Source organism: Chiloscyllium plagiosum, chromosome 9 (assembly GCF_004010195.1).
Source record: "Chiloscyllium plagiosum isolate BGI_BamShark_2017 chromosome 9, ASM401019v2, whole genome shotgun sequence".
In the NCBI taxonomy this organism is placed as follows: domain Eukaryota; kingdom Metazoa; phylum Chordata; class Chondrichthyes; order Orectolobiformes; family Hemiscylliidae; genus Chiloscyllium; species Chiloscyllium plagiosum.
The window spans coordinates 96,311,184-96,329,717 of record NC_057718.1 but is presented as its reverse complement, the minus strand read 5'-3'; positions in this window follow the sequence as shown (position 1 = coordinate 96,329,717).

The following is an 18,534-nucleotide window of genomic DNA, read 5'->3' as shown; positions in this document are numbered from 1 at the left end:
TTGACAGGGTTCAGAAAAGATTTACAAGGATGTTGCCAGCATTGGAGGATTAGACCTGGGCTGTTTCCCTGAAGTGTCGGAGGCTGAGATGTGACCTTATCGAGGTTTATAAATCATGAGGGGCATGGATAGGATAAATAGTCTTTTCCCTGGGGCAGAGGAGTCCAGAACTAGAGGGGCACAGGTTTAGAGTGAGGGGGGAAAGATATTAAAGGGTCCTAAGGGGCAACCTTTTCATGCAGAGGGTGGTGCGTGTGTGAAATGAGCTGTTAGGGGAAGTGGTGGAGGCTGGTACAATTACAACATTTAAAAGGCATGTGGATGGGTATATGAATAGGAAGGGTTTGGAGGGATATGGGCCAAGTGCTGGCAAATGGGACTCGATTAGGTTAGAATACCTGGTCGGCATGGACGAGTTGTGCCTAAGGCTCTGTTTCCGTGCAGTACATCTCTATGACTCTATGACCAAGGGTTACAGATGTAAGGCAGGGCTGGAAAAAATATGCATTGTGCGAAAGGCTATTCAGGGTGAAACTCACACACTGTATAGTGGTGGAAACAGAGAAAAGCAATAAATTCAAAAAAGAATGGAGGTATGTTCGAGGAGAGAGAAGCAGGGCATTGTTGTATAGAAACTGAGCATGTGTCAAATGGCCTCTTTCTGTGCCATGAAGACTCTGGAATAGTGCAGTACCGAATCAATCCATTGAATCTGCAAGGAGCAATTCAGCCAGTCCCAATCCCATTCTCATTCGCATTAACGCTGTCATTTTACAGATTAAAACTGAGGGACAGTTGCACTGTCCATGGAAGGTATCACACAGATAGGCCGTCACTGTGCAGGCGAGATCCAAATCATACAAACAGACCAACAAATCCTCTGAGATCAGGAGGCTGCTGGAAGAACAGGTCTGCTGCATAACTGAAGTGAAAGAAAAATCAAACTCACTCAAGTGCCAAGCATGGAGCGCTTCCCTTTGATTTAATTGTGAAATCATGTGCAAAAGACAGGAAGGAATAGGTGATGAGGGAATTAAGAAATGGAAAACAGGGACTTAGGAAGTCACGCAAACACCACATAGCAAATCTAATTGCAGGGAATGCATGCTAGACTACTTTTAAGCTAACATATGCGAGTGTGATAGCAGGTCTGCTGGACCTGTTCAGTTTATGTCTGTGGAAATGAACAGCAGAAAGCAAACACCAAAATTGTATCCTGGAATGTTAAAGCTATCAGTGGCTTTGCCAAAGGATCCGATGTTTTGGCACATCTTCCTCTCACAGAAATTAGATATCATCTCTTGAAAAGAAACACATTTCCAACGAAGGGGGCAGGAAACACAGAAACAAGGCCAGTTCAGAGAAGTACTCGCGGCAATGTACAATGCCAAGAGCCAAGAGGTGACAATCCTCCTGGGAGAATCACTCATGTGGCTCAGGCATATGGAGGAGAACAGAGGGAAAGGAAATTCCCAAATAACTTATTTGTCATTGCTTCCCCACAAACATTGCCAAAGAGAATACCTCACCGTTATCATCAAATTCAGCAGTAATATCAATTAAGTGATGCAGGTGGCCATTTTGGGAGGATTGTGAGCATTTAATGGAATTTGAACAAATTCACTCAGTAGCTTAATTCCTTGAATGAAAAATATAATATGGTACACGGAGGAGAAAGTGAGGACTGCAGATGCTGGAGATCAGAGTCGAGAGTGTGGTGCTGGAAAAGCACAGCAGGTCAGGCAGCATCCGAGGAGCAGGAGAATCGACGTTTCGGGCATAAGCAATGAGGCTTGTGGGCCGGGGCTGAGAGATAAATGGGAGGGGGCTGGTGGGTATCTAAGAAAGCTATAGGTGGATGAAGGTGAGGGAGAAGGTGATAGTTCAGAGAGGGGAGTGATGGACAGGTGTGGAGGGTGGTGCCAAGTTGGAGACTTTGGACTGGGATGATTTAGGGGGAAGGGAAGTGAGGAAGTTGTTGAAATCCACATTGATCCCGTGTGGTTGCAGGGTCCCAAGGCAGAATATGAGGCATTCTTCCTCCAGGCGTCAAGTGGTCATGGTTTGGCAGTGGAGGAGGCCCAGGACTTGCATGTCCTTGATGGAGTGGAGGGGGAGTTGAAGTGTTCAGCCACGGGGCGGTGGTGTTGGTGGGTGCAGGTGTACCAGAGATGTTCCCTGAAATGATCCGCAAGAAGGCGTCCTCTCTCCCCAGTGTAGAGCAGACCACCCCAAACTCCAGCCCCTCCTATTTATCTCTCAGCCCCGGCCCACAAGCCTCATTCCTGATGAAGGGCTTATGCCCGAAACGTCGATTCTTCTGCTCCTCGAATGCTGCCTGACCTGCAGTGCTTTTCCAGCACCACACTCTCGACCACCTGATATACGGCAATCTAGGGCACACAACTGCACAATAGATGGATCTCAACCAACCAAGGACAAAAAAAAGAAAGGGTGTACAGTAAGAACAATCACAACACTAAATGGATGTAGCCAACAAACTTCCTGAACATGACTAACCAACTATTAAGAGCCATTGATATTAGAGTTTGAATTTGATTTATTGTTGTCACATGTACCAAGGTACAGTGTTGTTTTGGGTACTATTCAGACAGATTGTACCATACAAAGTGCATCAGGATTAGCAGAACAGGGTGTAGAATATAATGTTACAGCCGCAGAGAGAGAGAGAGATCAGAATTAATATTTCTACATAAGATAGTCACTGGTAACATACAATTGATCAGTGTTTAATTACGTGCGTCTGTTCTTTGTGTGTGACATTAACTAAACCTAGGTGTGGTCACTCAGGAAAAAAAAGACACTAAACTGTTGGCAAGCTGCTGTAAATGTGACAGCACAACATCAAGAAATTGAAAAGCTCCTGGTTGCTCCGGTTCAACCCGTTGTGCCATCTCAGCCTATCTCCAAGGCATAAAACACAAAACGTCACCTCAGAATCCAATTCGGGACTCAGAAAACCCACCTGTCTATCCAAAGATTGGTGAGAATGTGGAACTCACTAGCTCAAGGGGGCCTGAGACAAACCGCGCAGATACATTTAAGGGAAATCCAGACAAAAAAGGAGAGGGTGACCATTACAGACGTGAAGAGAGAAAAGATGGGAAGGGGCTGAAACAGAAATTGCTGGAAAAGCTCAGCAGGTCTGGCAGCATCTGTGCTATCAGAGTTAACATTTTGAGTCAAGTGACCCTTCCTCAGAACTGATGGTAGCTAGGAAAATGTTGGTTTATGTGCAGAAGAGAGGCTGGGGGGAAGAGTGTAAGGAATAAACAATAGGTGAGGATAGAGCCTAAAGAGAGAGAGCAGTTGGACAGACAAAGGAGTGGATAACCATCTGGCGAGGAGGCTGAATGACTCAGCCTCACCTTCGCCTTGGTTATGCCTGACTCTTTGTGGGACATTCCTTGTTCCAGTCCTATTCCAGACCACACCCACAACTCTTTCTCCACCATATGGATGATATCATCAGTGCTGATTCTCTCTCTTATCTAGAAGTGGAATTATCAACTGCGTTTCCAACTTCCGCCCCGCTCTCACCTTCACCTGGTCTATCTCTGATTCCATCTTTCCCTTCCTCGATATCTTTGTTTCCATTTCTGGGGATAGGCTAGTCACCAATATCCAGCAAAAACCCACCAATGCCCAAAGTTGCCTTAACTATACATCATCACACCCTGCTTCCTATAAAGACTCTATTCCATTCACCCAGTTCCTCCATCTCCATCGAATATGTTCTGATGATGTCAACTTCAAAAGGTAGCCACCAAAATGCCCATTGCCTTCCTCAACCAAAGATTCCCCAGTCCCATAGTTGACAGGGTCCTCAGCCAGGTCCAACCCATCTCCTGCACTTTACCCTCACCTCCTCTTCCCTCTCAGAACAGCGATAGGGTTTCCCTTATCCTCACGTACCATCCCATCAGCATCCACATCCAGACAGTCATCAGCTGCAGGGTCCTCAGCCAGGTCCAACCCATCTCCTGCACTTTACCCTCACCTCCTCTCTTCTCTCTCAGAACAGCGATAGGGTTTCCCTCATCCTCATGTACCATCCCATCAGCATCCACATCCAGACAGTCATCAGCTGCCATTTCTGCAACTTCCAGGGGGATGCCGCCACCAGACACATATTCCTGTCTCTCCCTGTCAATTATCCACAAAGAGTGTTCCCTCTGGGATAGCCTGGTCCACTCCACCTTCATTCTGACAAACTCCCACAGCCCGACGGCACCTTCCCTCTGAAACCGTAGAAGGCGTAACACCTGCCTGTTAACTTCCTCCCACCTCCAAGGGCCCAAACATACCTTCCAGGTGAAGCAGCACTTTACCTGCACTTCCCACAATCCAATCTACAGCGTTCGCTGCTCACAATGTGGTCTCCTCTGCCTTGGGGAAACAAAGCATAGACTGAGTCACCGCTTCAAAGAACACCCACGTTCTGCCCCTAACAGAGACCCTGAGCTTCCCGTTGCCTGCCCCTTCAACACCCCACTCTGTTCCCTGACCAACATCTCTGTCTCAGCCTTCCTGCAGTGCTCCAATGAAGCTCAGCGCAAACTGGAAGAACAGCATCTCATGATCCGCTTGGGAACCCTCCAACCTTCTGGACTCAATACAGAGGAACCTTGATTATCCGAACAACACGGGCGGGGAGCATTTTGTTTGGTTAATTGAATCCCGGATAATTGAATGCTAGATCATCGAATGCTGGGTAATCGAACGTTTGGATAATTGAATGCTGGATAACAAGCATTGGGACCGTGCGATCTTGTTCGGATAATCCGCAATTTGGATAATTGAATGCCAGATAATCAAGGTTCCTCTGTATGGAATTGAACAATTTTACAGCATGAGATACCGTCTCCCTCATCCTTACGCCAACCCCTATACACCAGGCCTTATTATCACCTGGTCTGCTACTGCACACCACTCTCAAAAAAACACTAATAGTCTCCATTCGTAGCTATTTATTCTCCCAGGCTGATCATTATCCACTCCTTTGCCTGTCCAACTGTTTTTCTCTCTTTGGGCTCTATCTCCACCTATCATTCACCCCTCTGCCCACCTTATATTCTGCATCAAATCCCATTTGTTCCCAGCTGCCATCAGTTCTGAGGAAGGGTCACTGGACCCTAAACGTTACCTCTGATTTCCCTCTACAGTTGCTGCCAGACCTGCTGAGCTTTTCCAGCAATTTCTGGTTTTGAACTCACAACCTCCTGACATAGAGCTGGAAGTACAAGCCACACAGCCGTGGTTGGAAGATGACAAAACCTGCATCCCTAAAAAAGCCAAAAGGCACTTGTGCACGCTGTTCAACATACCTACGGCTGCAGAATTACAGGAAATGAGTGAAAAAACTGGCAAACTTCGCGAAAGATTAGAGATTAGAAAGAAATGTGGATATTTTTCCCATTGCATCGTTGAAAATGACTGCTTTATTCATGAATGCTTTAAAAAAAAAGCAGCTGGACAAATATCTGTCTATGAAAGGAATTGAAGGTTATACAGACATATAGCTCGATGTGTATTATCTATATATGTTGATGATCAAATGCTCTCAAGATTAATATGGCACCAGTTCTGTTCCAACCATGAATATGCCACAAGTGTTTGCTGCGAGCCCACGATCCTTTTTTTTTTGATTGCCTTGGGGACCTGAGAGGAATTTCACAGTGTTCCATTCGTGAGATCATTTGCTTACATCAGAAATAAAGGCATGTCAGGGGCAATCCATGACGGCAGAATTGGGACATGATTTCATAGAAGGAGAGGCTTAGTAGAGTATTAAGTATTCACAATGAAAATAAACTCCTTATGTTCCTCCCCTTTTAAGAAGATTTCAACACTAGCCCACTCCCAATGGCACTTATTTGGTGCTTGTTTCAATTTAGAAGTCTCACTGGCCATTAGAGGGAATTTCAGCATCATGTTAACAGATCAGTTAGCAAAGGGGACTTAAAGGGGGTGCTTCTCAGAGTCACATGGAAACCAGGACTTCCACTAGATGCTATTGCACATTGTTGGTTTGTTTCCAATATCCCTGGCTCACGTATCTTCATTCTGCTAACTAAATATTGACAAGGGCCTGAAAGAAGGATGAATTTGAATCCGATGTTGATATCTCTTTCTCTGTCAGTTCATTTCAAATCAGAGAAAACTCTCCCATGACTGAAAAATATTGATGTTGTCAGGCACGGCGTTTGGTGTCTTGCCTGCACGGAAATTGAGGAATTCTGGACTCACCTCAGTTTGAGCTCTCTGGGTAAGAGTCAAACCAAAGTGGAATGAGTGAGAATGTCTCTGAAACACATTGTTTAACAACAAACTGCTAAGACAATTCCAATGAGGATTCAGGAGCACGGGGCCCTGCATGTATACGTACACAAAACAATGAAAGTGCAAGGGAAGTGATTAAGAACTACAAGCTTTTTAAAGGGTGTCACAGAGTGTAAAAGCAAGATCATAGAATCCTTTTAATGCAGAAGCAGGCCATTCGGCCCTTTGAGTCTACGCCAACCCTACAGAGGGCACCCACCCTATTGCCACCCAAACCCACCCCTATAGCCCTGTATTTCCCATGGTTAACCCAACTAGCCTACACATCCCTGAACACAATGGGCAATTTAGCCTGGGCAATCCAACTAATCTGCACATGAGAGGAAACTGGAGGACTCGGAGGAAACACAGGCAGACACAGGCAGAACATGCAAACTCCACACAGACAGTCGCCCAAGGGTGGAATCAAATGCGGATCTCTGGTGCTGTGAGGCAGTGTTTCCTCACTGGGAGGAAACCCACATCGATGTGGGGAGCATGTGCAAACTCCATACAGATAGTCACCTGAAGTAGGAATTGAACCGGGGTCCCCGGCAGTGTGAGGCAGCAATGCTAATTGCAGATTTACCCTGCTGCTCAAAGATGCAGTGGCAAAACTTTGTGAAACACTGGCACAGTCTCAATTGCAACATTCTGTCCAGTTCTGGGATGTGTGCTCCTGGAAGGTTGTGAAAACATTGGAGAAAGTGTAAGCAAGATCAGCTGAGAATATTGAGAGTCCTCAGTGCATACAGAGAGCAGCGACTGCTCTCCTTAGAGAAGATGGCTGCACAATCTGCAGACAGTCAGTACATGTAATATTTTATAAAGTCCACTTTGTAAATAGAACCAGCCTGACTCAAGACTGGGATTAAGACAGAATCTAACCGCACACCTTTAATGCATTATCTGAGCTAAGATGTCACCTTTTGTTATAAGTTATCTTGAGAAGGTGACTTAAAAGAAGTTCTGGCATTTGCATAGTAATGAACTGAAACCTTCAACCCATTCTAAAAGATGAAAGACTTAACAACAATCCAGGTTTTTTCAATATATCATTTCAGTTGCATGACGCTGTAATTGTTTGCTATAAATTCTGTGTCTTATGATCTTATACTCCACAAGCACCTGATGAAATAGCAGTGCTCTGAAAGCTAGTGCTTCCAATTAAACCTGTTGGACTATAACCTGGTGTTGTGTGATTGTTAACTAACTCCTGAGAGAAGATTCAGAGGAAATTGAATAACAGTGTTCAAACTCTTGAGTGGTCAGGATAGGGTAGGTACAGTGAAACTGTATCGGTGGAAAGGTCAGGAACCCAATGATATTGACTGAAGGCGATTGTGAAAAGGACCAGAGTTGTTACGAGGAATGCACTGCCTGAGATGTTTGGTGGCGACAAATTTGAAAAAGGAACTATTTGAAAAGGAAAGAATTGGAAAATATGGAGGGGACCTGAGCTGCTACTGTGGATCGACAGAATGTGTAACAATCCTACACCAAAGGTCGGCAAAAGGCTGACTATGTCACAGATGGGAAAGACAGAGGTCTCTTTTGCTGGTAAAGAGTGAGATGGGAGAGAATAATATGAGGAGAGCCACAAAGTGACTACTGTGGGAATAGAAAGGCCATCACAACACTGCAGCTGGAGCTTTATGTGAACTTGTGATGTACACTGGGGCAATGTTTTCTTGGTATCTGGTAGTGCTATGCCCAGCTTGCAAGAGCTTGGTGTTTGCACTGCTGTTTCACCAGTTTGTCATTGATTTTTCCTGAGAGCACTGCAGAGATTACGCTCATTGCCAAGTGTGCAGCTGACTTTATTACAATCGTTTAAAATACCTGCACGATCATAACATATCCCAGCTCGGCTTCTGTCTCCATGTTATCTGCTTGGTTTGTTCTGAATCCACATCCAAGCTTAATGAATCAGACAGAGTGAGTAGGTCAATTAACCAAACTGATATACCGATGAACCTCGATTATCCAGCATTCAATTCTCCGAAAATTGGATTATCCAGCAAGATCGCAAAGTCCCGATGCTTAGCTAAACTATGTTATCCAGCATCCAATTATCCAGAATTCAATTAACTGAACAAAATACTTCCCGATCATGTTCCTCGGATAATCAAGGTTCCTCTGTAATTCAAAGCAAAACAATCAAACACATATCCCATTACATTATGTAGTAGATATACACAAACTACTCCCAAGGATATGACCTCGGGGGAAAAAGCATGGGCTTCCACAGAGGCAACTAATATTGGCACCATGGAGGCCTTACTTTGAGCGATCTCTGATGGGTAACATATTGTCTCCCTTCCCACTGAACACTGGCGAATTGAAGCTGACCGTGATATTTTCACAGGGTTTAATCTCTTCACGGGTGATCAGGAACGAAGAGTCTTTCTATCAGAGAACAAAAAAATACTGGAGATCACAGTGGGTCAGGCAGCATCCATGGAGAGAGAGCAAGCTAACTTTTCGAATCGAGACGACTCTTCATAGAGCTCACATGAAGTGTGGAGGGGGCAGCAGTGGCAGAGAGAGGTGGAGTGCTGGGGGTGAAAGGGTGTTGATAATTCAGATTAAGTAATCGGAATGTGAGAATGACAGAACAATGGTGCGTCTAACTAGCAGACTGGAAAGAACAGACAGTGTCACTGGGGTGGGGAGAGGGGAGGGGAGGCATGGTGACAGAGAATGTAACAACTATCAGTAGGTATTCAAGCTCCATGCTCTGTAGTTTGAGGCTGAAAAGGCTGGGGCTGTTTTCCCTGGAGCACCGAAGGCTGAGGGTTGACCTTATGGAGGTTTATAAAATCATGCGGGACATGGATAGGATAAGTAGACAAGGTCTTTTCCCTGGGGTCGGGGGAGTCCAGAACTAGAGGGCATAGGATTAGGGTGAGAGGGGAAAGATTTAAAAGGGACCTATGGGGCAGCTTTTTCACACGGAGGGTGGTACGTGTATGGAATGAGCTGCCAGAGGAAGTGGTGGAGGCTGATACAATTGCAACATTTAAGAGGCATTTGGATGGGTGTATGAATAGGAAGGATTTGGAGGGATATGGGCCGGGTGCTAGCAAACGGGACTAGATTAGATTAGGATATCTGGTCAGCATGGATGAGTTGGACTGAAGGGTCTGCTTCCATTCTGTCTGCCTCGATGACTCTATGACTCTGAGTAAAACTAAAAGAGAGGGAAGGATTGGAGTGGATTTGCAATCTGAAGGTGTTGAAATCAATCCTAAGTCCTCCTTCAGAACTAAAAGCATCTCAGACCAAAGAATTACACAGGCTTGTAGTGTTAGAGGGTAGGACACTTTTTAATGCATTTTTGGGATGTGGGTGTCATTGGCAAGGACAGAATTTTTTGTCCATCCTCAAATAACCTCAAGAAGGTGTCAGTATATGTGCCTTCTTGACTACAACAGAGATACTTGCCACACACACCTTCTTGAATACAACAGAATACAACTTGACTTGAATACAACTTGCCACATCATTTCAGATGACAGCTAAGAGTCAATTATATTGTTGTTAAATGAGAGCAATTTTTATGACGGGCCAGCTAAGGATGGCATAATTCCTTCCCCTAACTGAGTGAACATAATGATCTTTAATGACATTCCTGCAGTTACATGGCAGCCATCATTAACACAAGCTTTGCTGTTTCCCAATTTCTCTGCAATCTTCTCCAGCCCCACAGCCTTCCATGATATCTGCTCTGATCTAAATCAGGCATCTTGAATGTTCCTGATAATAATTGCTTCACCATTGATGGCCATGACTTCAACTGCTAAGGTTCTAAGCTCTGAAGTTCCCTCCTTAAACTTCTTTAATCTATTTCAAGATGACTACTCTATTCAAAATTTTGGTCGTCGGCCATTGTGTTTCTTTCTGTGGCCCAGTGTCAAATTTTGTTCGATTATGGTCCTGTGAAATGTTTTGTGGCATGTTATTAAAGGCGTTATACAAGTCCTTGCTCTATTTATTTAATTGACTGAATTTCAATGCCACAGGTGTTGCAGTGAGATTTGTAATCAAGCGCCAACATCATTAACCAAGGCCACTAATGCAGCAACATAACCACAGTGCTAACATACCCAAGAGTTGCAGTGAAAAAGAGAGTGAGGGTTATGGAAGGAGTTGGAGACAAAATATGGGGAAACAAAGGTGAAAGTTTTAAAATGGAGACATTGGTAGTTCAGCAGCTGATGTAGACAAATTGAACACTGACAGGAGTTGAGGAGGCTCAGAGGGGTTGGAAGTGGATGGTGAATGTGGTGAATGTGTCTGGGTGATAGAGTCCTCAAGAATTGGGATTGACACCTGAAATTAGCATTAATTGCAATGTGGTCTAAGTGATTCAAAATAGTTGCGAAGTCAATCAGGATAGACTCCTAGAAGTCTATAGCACTGAAAAAGGTCATTCGGCCTATCAAGTCTCCACTGGTCAAAAACAACCACCTAACTATTCTAATCCCATTTTCCAAAAGCATGTTTCACCTTTCCCTGAAGATACTGGAAGAAAAGACGCTTACAAATTTGAAATTGTGGAACTCAAATTAATGGATATTTATAGGAAAACGATGTTCAAAGTACAACATGTCTTCATAGATTGCCTTCCTTGGAAGTAAAATTGGGCAGTTCCTGCCTGAGGAAATTAGGACGAAATAATGTGTTTCCCTTTGAGACCTGACAGAGGACCAAGAACATCCTGCCGCTTGACCATTTGGCCAGGCAATGGTTTAGAAAGGAGGGAACAGAGAAAGCCAATGGCTGCTAAATGAGATGAGAAACGTACTCCAGGATCTGGTGAACAAGGGTGACATTAGACAATCAGACAGGGTTGCCTGTCAACTTACAAATTCTTCCAACACACTCCAAAGGCAGCTGGTGACAGCAGGAGAGATTCCTGGTCAGCCATGTGACGGAAAGAACATTGAAGCCTCCGCCAACATTATCCATAGCTCCAGGCTACAGCGTGCATGTGAACGTGCACATTCCCACAACAAATTGGACTTCCTGACAGATTGTAACACACTCCAACTGAAGAAAATGGCCAGAGGTTAAATGTTAGAGATTATAAAGATTCTCTTAGCATCCATACATACTCACCCCGTTTTCGAGTTGAAATGGAATGAGGCATGTTTGCAAGTGACATCGAAAGTGTAACAAGAATGCGCTCTTTTCTTGAAAAGGGCAAAAACTCCCAGGACACCAGGGAGTTTTAAACATTTGAGTTGAAGGGACATGTCCTGTATCACAAAAAGCATGACCAGTGCACGGAAAAGGAAGTGAGATTAATAATAAAGGAGAAAGGATAACCCCACAACCAACAGCAAAGATTGAAGGAACTTCTAATGAGAGATTAATGATCAGTAAACATAATGAAACAAATATCTCCACCAGATGGCAGGACGTTTCCAAAGGAAAGGCACATCCATGCTAGACGGGAATGCTGCAAAACCGAGAGATTCCTCTGCACTTTTCAAGATAAATCCTAGAAGCAATAAAATGAAGGGTTGAGTTCAACTTGTGGTCCTGTATGGCTTACCCAGAATGTGCTGTTAGCCCCATTTAACTGCTGGGCCGCACAGTGGCAAAGTGGTTAGCACTGCTACGTCACAACACTAGAGACCCAGGTTCAATTCCCACCTCAGGCGGCTGACTGTGTGGAGTTTGCACATTCTCCCTGTGTCTGCATGGGTTTCCTCCCACAGTCCAAAAATGTGTAGGTTAGGTGAATTGGCTATGCTAAATTGCCTGTAGTTTTAGGTGTAGGGGAATGGGTCTGGGTGGGTTGTGCTTCGGCGGGTCGGTGTGGGCTTGTTGAGCTGAAGGACCTGTTTCCACACTGTAAGTAATCTAATCTAAAACCATCATCACGAAATCCTGTTCCCAGTCTTTTTTTTTTGTGAAAGGTTACATCCAGTTTTCAACATAGTTTTAAAATACATCTAATGTATTTGAGATTGTGCGCACTCTATGTTCAATTGTCAGGCAGGCAGTGGGTCAATTTATCAGCTGAGATCAAAAATAATTATTGCACCTCAGGGCCAGAACATCTGGGTTCAAGTGCCAACTGCCCTCAGGATTTGTCAAATTATAGCCAAGAGTCGAAGAATGTGGTGCTGGAAAAGCACAGCCGGTCAGACAGCATCCGAGGAGCAGGAGTCGACATTTTGAGTATAAGCCTTTCATCAGGAAGGGCTTATGCCTAAAGCCTCAATTCTCCTGTTCGTCGGGTGCTGCCTGACCGGCTGTGTTTTTCCAGCACCACATTCTTCGACTCTGATCTCTAGCATCTGCAGTCTTTCCTTCCTCCAAACTATAGCCAAGTAAGGTCGATTAATATGAATGCTTTACACCCAATACTGCAGCTCAAAACAGTCGTGGAAACTGTAGATTCAAGGAAGACTGATTGCAAGAGGCTATTTTTCATTGACCTGAACATAATACTTTTTTTCTTTTTGTTTTTGCCTGTGATATTCTTTTTTGCAAGTTAATGTGAATCAAACATTAATTTGTGCACCATATCTAACATATAATGTCAGTTCATGGGGGGTGGGGAGGGGGCAGGGACGTGGGGAAGGTGATGGCCTGGTGGCATTACTACCAATCAAACAACTGAGGTAATGTTCTCAGGACCGGTGTACAAATCAGACCATAGTGGAATAAAGAATCAGCAATTAAGAGTTTAATGATAACCATGAATCAGTTGTCAGAGGAGAAAAACCCATCTGGTTCATTAATGCCCTTTAGGAAGCAAAGTTGCTACTCTTACCTGGTCTGGCCTACATGTGAATCCTTATTGCTTTCTGGGCAATCGGGGATGAGCAATAAATGGTGGCCTTACCAGCAACACCCTTATCCCATGATTAAGTGAAAAAAATATTTGGGACCAGTGGATCAATTTTCAAACCTCTTTAACTTTTAGAATTAGCAGCATGTTTAATTTGTTGCCCATCTGCTGCCCTCAGTTCAGTTTAAACACAGTGAGTTACAGTGTGAAATAATTTCATGGAGGCTGGTATCCCATCATCAAGTTACCCTTCATTTACATGAGCACAGTCCACCAGCCAGCTCAGAGCCAGTATTAGAATGATGCTGGAAAAGCACAGCAGGTTAGGCAGCATCTGAGGAACAGGAAAATTGACGTTTCGTGCAAAAGCCCTTCATCAGAAACGACCTCATTCCTGATGAAGGGCTTTTGTCTGAAACGTTGATTTTCCTGCTCCTCGGATGCTGCCTGACCTGCTGTGCTTTTCCAGCACCCCTCTAATTTTGACTCTGATCTCCAGCATCTGCAGTGCCCACTTCTGCCTAGCTCAGAGCCAGTCCCTAGAATGAAGACACTCTCTGAATCTCTTGTTTATATATTTTTGTTATTTTATTAACCAGTACAAATTACAAACAGTTAACAATGAACAGCAGTCTACAAGAAACAGCAATTTACAGGGAAAGAGGCAGTAAAGCCAGACCCCAGACCCCTCTGTATAACCGTTCAGAGGGAAAAGAGGATGAACCTCAAATCCCACATTATTATGTCAAAAAGGAAACAGTAAACGCAATCACATACAGACAGTCCAATAAGCCGAACAATAAAACAGAACATATATCACAGACACCCCTGGTAACCCAGAAAACCCCCAGTCCCTCCCACCTTCCAGCTACTCTGAGGCAACCCGCCCTTTGCCTCTTCCGGCTCTCGGTCCACTCCATGTAATCCCCTTTCTTTATTTTATTAGAAACAGTACAGTTTACCAACAGTTAACATTAACAGCTGTATACAGAGAAACAGCAATTTTACAAGGGAGAGGAATGGCAAAGCCAAGCCCTAAACTCCATCGTTCAACCAGTTTTCAGGGAAATGAGGGCAAACCCCAAATCCCACTTTCCATCATCACAACACAGTAACAGGCACATATAAGTCAATCCAATTAGATAAGAAACAGTGCATAGAATACAGACCCCCATCCCCCAGCAACCCAGCAAGCCTCCCGCCCCTCCCACCTTAAGGCCACTCTAAGGCAGCCCATCACTACCCCACTTCTGGCTCTCTGTCCGTCCCATGTAATCCCCCATTTATATTTTGTTGAACAATACACAGTTTACAAAACAGTTAACATTAACAGCTATGAACAGAGATACAGCAATTTTACAAGGGAGAGGAATGACAAAGCTAGGCCCCAAACCCTACCGTTCAACCAGTTTACAGGGAATGAGGACAAACCTCAAATCCCAGTTCCACATATGAAAAGACAGCGACGTTGACATTGTACATTAGACAATACTGTAACATCCAAAAGTGCAGACAATACAGACCCAGCAAGCCTCCCATCCCTCCTGCCTTCCAGCCACTAATGCAGCTCACGATTACTCCCCTTCTGGCTCTCGGTTCCCCCCATGTAATCCCCCATTTATTTATTTTTTTCCCGTAAACTGTGGAGACTCTGAATCTCCTGTTTATTATTTTTATTTTATTAAACAAATTACAAAAAAGTTTACAAAAAACATTTACAGCTGTGCACAAGAGACAGCAATTTTACAAGGGAGAGGAGCAGCAAAGCTAGGCCCCAAACCCTACCGTTCAACCAGTTTACAGGGAGATGAGGACAAACCTCAAATCCCAGTTCCACATAGGACAAGACAAGTGACAACGACATTTGTACATTAGACAATACTGTTACATACAAAAGTGCAGACAATACAGATCCAGCAAGCCTCCCATCCCTCCCACCTTCTAGCCACTCTAAGGCAGCTCACACCTACTCCCCTTCTGGCTGTCGGTCCCCCCCCCATGTAATCGCCCATTTATATCTGTCAGCCAGGGCTCCCTGATTGGTCCAGGTTAACAAACCCAGTCAAGGAGGTCATAGCCAATGAGATTCACCTAGCCGTCATTCCATACAGTAGCAGTGGGATCTTTCCAATCAAGATAACAGAATCTATTTTGTTCCACACACTCCAATATTGAATGTTTCTTGCCTCCAAAGATTCAGATATACCAGTTTTCCATCAAGTTTAATTAATACATCACGGAGTAAATCTACAATACTTGACAATCTCTCGTAAACCTGACAGATTATTACATGGATCTATGATTGATCAGGAACTATACTTCTTCAAATACCTCAGAATGCCAGGGAGTAAATGTCTAATTGCTTTAACTCTAAACAACAAAAGAGGTGGGAGATCAGAATCAGAATAGCCAAATGTTCACCTAAAAAAGGATTACACATGAAACATTGATTTCTGCACCTCCTGATGCTGCCTGGCTTGCTGTGTTCTTCCAGTCACATGATTGAATGGCAGAGTAGATTCAATGGGTTGAATGGCCTAATTTCTGCTCCTATGTCTTATGGTCTTAAAACTGAATGAGAAAGTTTAACACACATCATTCTCACTGATTAGAAACTCCTCCATTTGGTGTCACTCCATTTAGTGAAAAATAATCTCTGATTCAGCAGGGGGAAAAATGTAGGAACAGGGATCACATATTGGCTCTCAACATCAGCCTCACAGTTTCTACAGGAATCTGTCATTTAATGGCATGAGGTTCTGCCATCCATGCAGAATTTTAGTGCAATAGATTCAAAGAGCGGGGAGGTCATGTTGGAGCTGTGCAGAACTTTGGTTAGGCCACAGCTGGAGTACTGTGTGCGCTTCTGGTCACCAGGCATTGGGAAGGATATGATTGCATTGGAGGATGTGCAGAGGAGATTCACCAGGATGTTGCCCAAGCCGGAGCACGTTCGCTGCGGATAGGCTCATGTTTTATAAGTCATAGAGTCCTACAATACGGAGATCAGGCCCTTTGGCCCAAACCGGTCCATGCTGACCAAAATAGGTTGTGGGGTTGGAGTAGGGTGTGTGTGTGTGTGTACACGCACGCGCGCAGGGGCATTCGAATAGAAGTGTATAAGATTATGAATGTCATGGGCAGGCTGAATAGAAAGCAACTGTTTCCTTAGTCGAAGGGTCAATAACAAGGTGGGGAGGGGGGGGGTTAATTTTAAGGTTCGAAAAGTGTGGCACTGGAAAGGCACAGCAGGTCAGGCAAGTATCCACAGAGCAGCAGAGTCGACGTTTCGAGCATGGGCCCTTCATCAGGAATCCTGCTCCTCGGATGCTGCCTGACCTGCTGAGCTTTTCCAGCACCACGTTTTTCGACCCTGATCTCCAGCATCTGCAGTCCTTGCTTGCTCCTTAATTCTAAGATGAACGGCAGGAGGTTTAGAGGAGATTTGAGGAAGTATCCTTTCACCCAGAGGATGATAAAGATCCAGAATGCATTGCATGAGATGGTAGTTGAGGCGGGAAACCTCACAGCCTTTCGGAAGTACTGGGATGACCATTTGAAGTGTCATAGCATTCAAGGTTTGGGCCTATTGCAGTAAAGAGATGTAGATTTGAAGGGACAGACTTAATAGAAGAAACGGCGTCTTCTGACTTGTATGATTCTATGATTAACTATTATTTTTTGGGAAGTAAATATTTAGCTATCTCAGACAGATGAGCTATGAGAGAAAAACTTGCATTTCCATAGCACCAATCGTAAAGTTAAGATCTCCCACAGTGCTCTTCAGCCAATGAAGACCTGCACTTTTGAATAATGGACAATGTTCTGGCAGTCCATTTGTGTGGAGCAAGCTCCCAAAACAGTAATATGATTCTGACTTGTCAATTGTTTTTTGAGTGACATTAGTTAAGAGATTAAGGATAAATATTGAACAGGACCCCAAGGAGATCTCCCCTGCTCTTTTATTTGAATAGGCAGTGCACTAAAACCCAAACTTTGAGTGGATTTTTAATGCAAGCCTGACTCTGCAGCCTTTTCTCCAACACTCAGTGTCCCAATTCCACTGCCTCTCTAGACTTGAGTCTTTGTCGCTGGGTTGAGGTGCAGAAAGTGAGTTAACGCCTCATTATGTGAGGGAAGATGGCAGCATCAAATACAAGCCTCAGAAAGAGAGTTGTCCGTGTTCTGTTGGTGGGTGACCTACTGCTGGAGAACGGCTCCTAGTCATTCTGGCACCGATTCCAGGATTAAAAATGAAAGGAATAACAAAACCCTAGGGAGAAACATTAATCATCCAAAACTCCAATGAATTTGTGCAATTAATAAAATGAATGCAAAGATCTCCTGTGCTAGCTAATTATCTTAGTCAGGTCTTGAGTGGATTAAATTCAATGGTATTACCATCACTGAATCCCCCCACTGTCAACATCCTTCGGGTTACCATTGACCAGAAACTCACCTGGACTCACCACATAAACACAGTGGTGACAACAGCATGTCAGAGACTAGGGATACTGTGGCGAGTAACTCACCTCCTGACTCCCCAAAGCCTGTCCACCATCTACAAAGCACAAGTCAGGAGTGCGATGGAATACTCCCCACTTGCCTGAATGGGTGCAGCTCCAACAACACTCAAGAAGCCTGACACCATCCAGGACAAAGTAACCCGCTTGATTGGCACCACATCTACAAACATTTAATCCCTCCACCACCGGTACTCAGTAGCAGCAGTGTGTACTATCTACAGGATGCACTGTAGAAATTCACCAAAGATCCTTAGACAGCAGCTTCCAAATGCACGGCCACTTCCATCTAGAAGGACAAGGGCAGCAGGTACTTGGGAACACCACCCCCTGCAAGTTCCTGTCACCACCCTGACTTGGAAATATACCATCGTTCCTTCACAGTCATTGGGTCAAAATCTTGGAAATCCCTCCCTAATGGCATTGTGGGTCAACCCACAGCAAGTGGTCTGCAGCGATTCAAGAAGGCAGCTCACCCCCACCTTCTCCATAAGACCATAAGACCATAAGACATTGGAGTAAGGCCATTCGGCCCATCGAGTCCACTCCGCCATTCAATCATGGCTGATGGGTGTTTCAACTCCACTTACCTGCATTCTCCCCGTAGCCCTTAATTCCTTGTGACATCAAGAATTTATCAATCTCTGCCTTGAAGACATTTAGCGTCCCGGCCTCCACTGCACTCTGCGGCAATGAATTCCACAGGCCCACCACTCTCTGGATGACAAAATGTCTCCGCATTTCTGTTCTGAATTTACCCCCTCTAATTCTAAGGCTGTGTCCACGGGTTTTAGTCTCCTCCGCCATTCAACGGAAACAATTTCCCAGCATCCACCCTTTCCAAGCCATGTATTATCT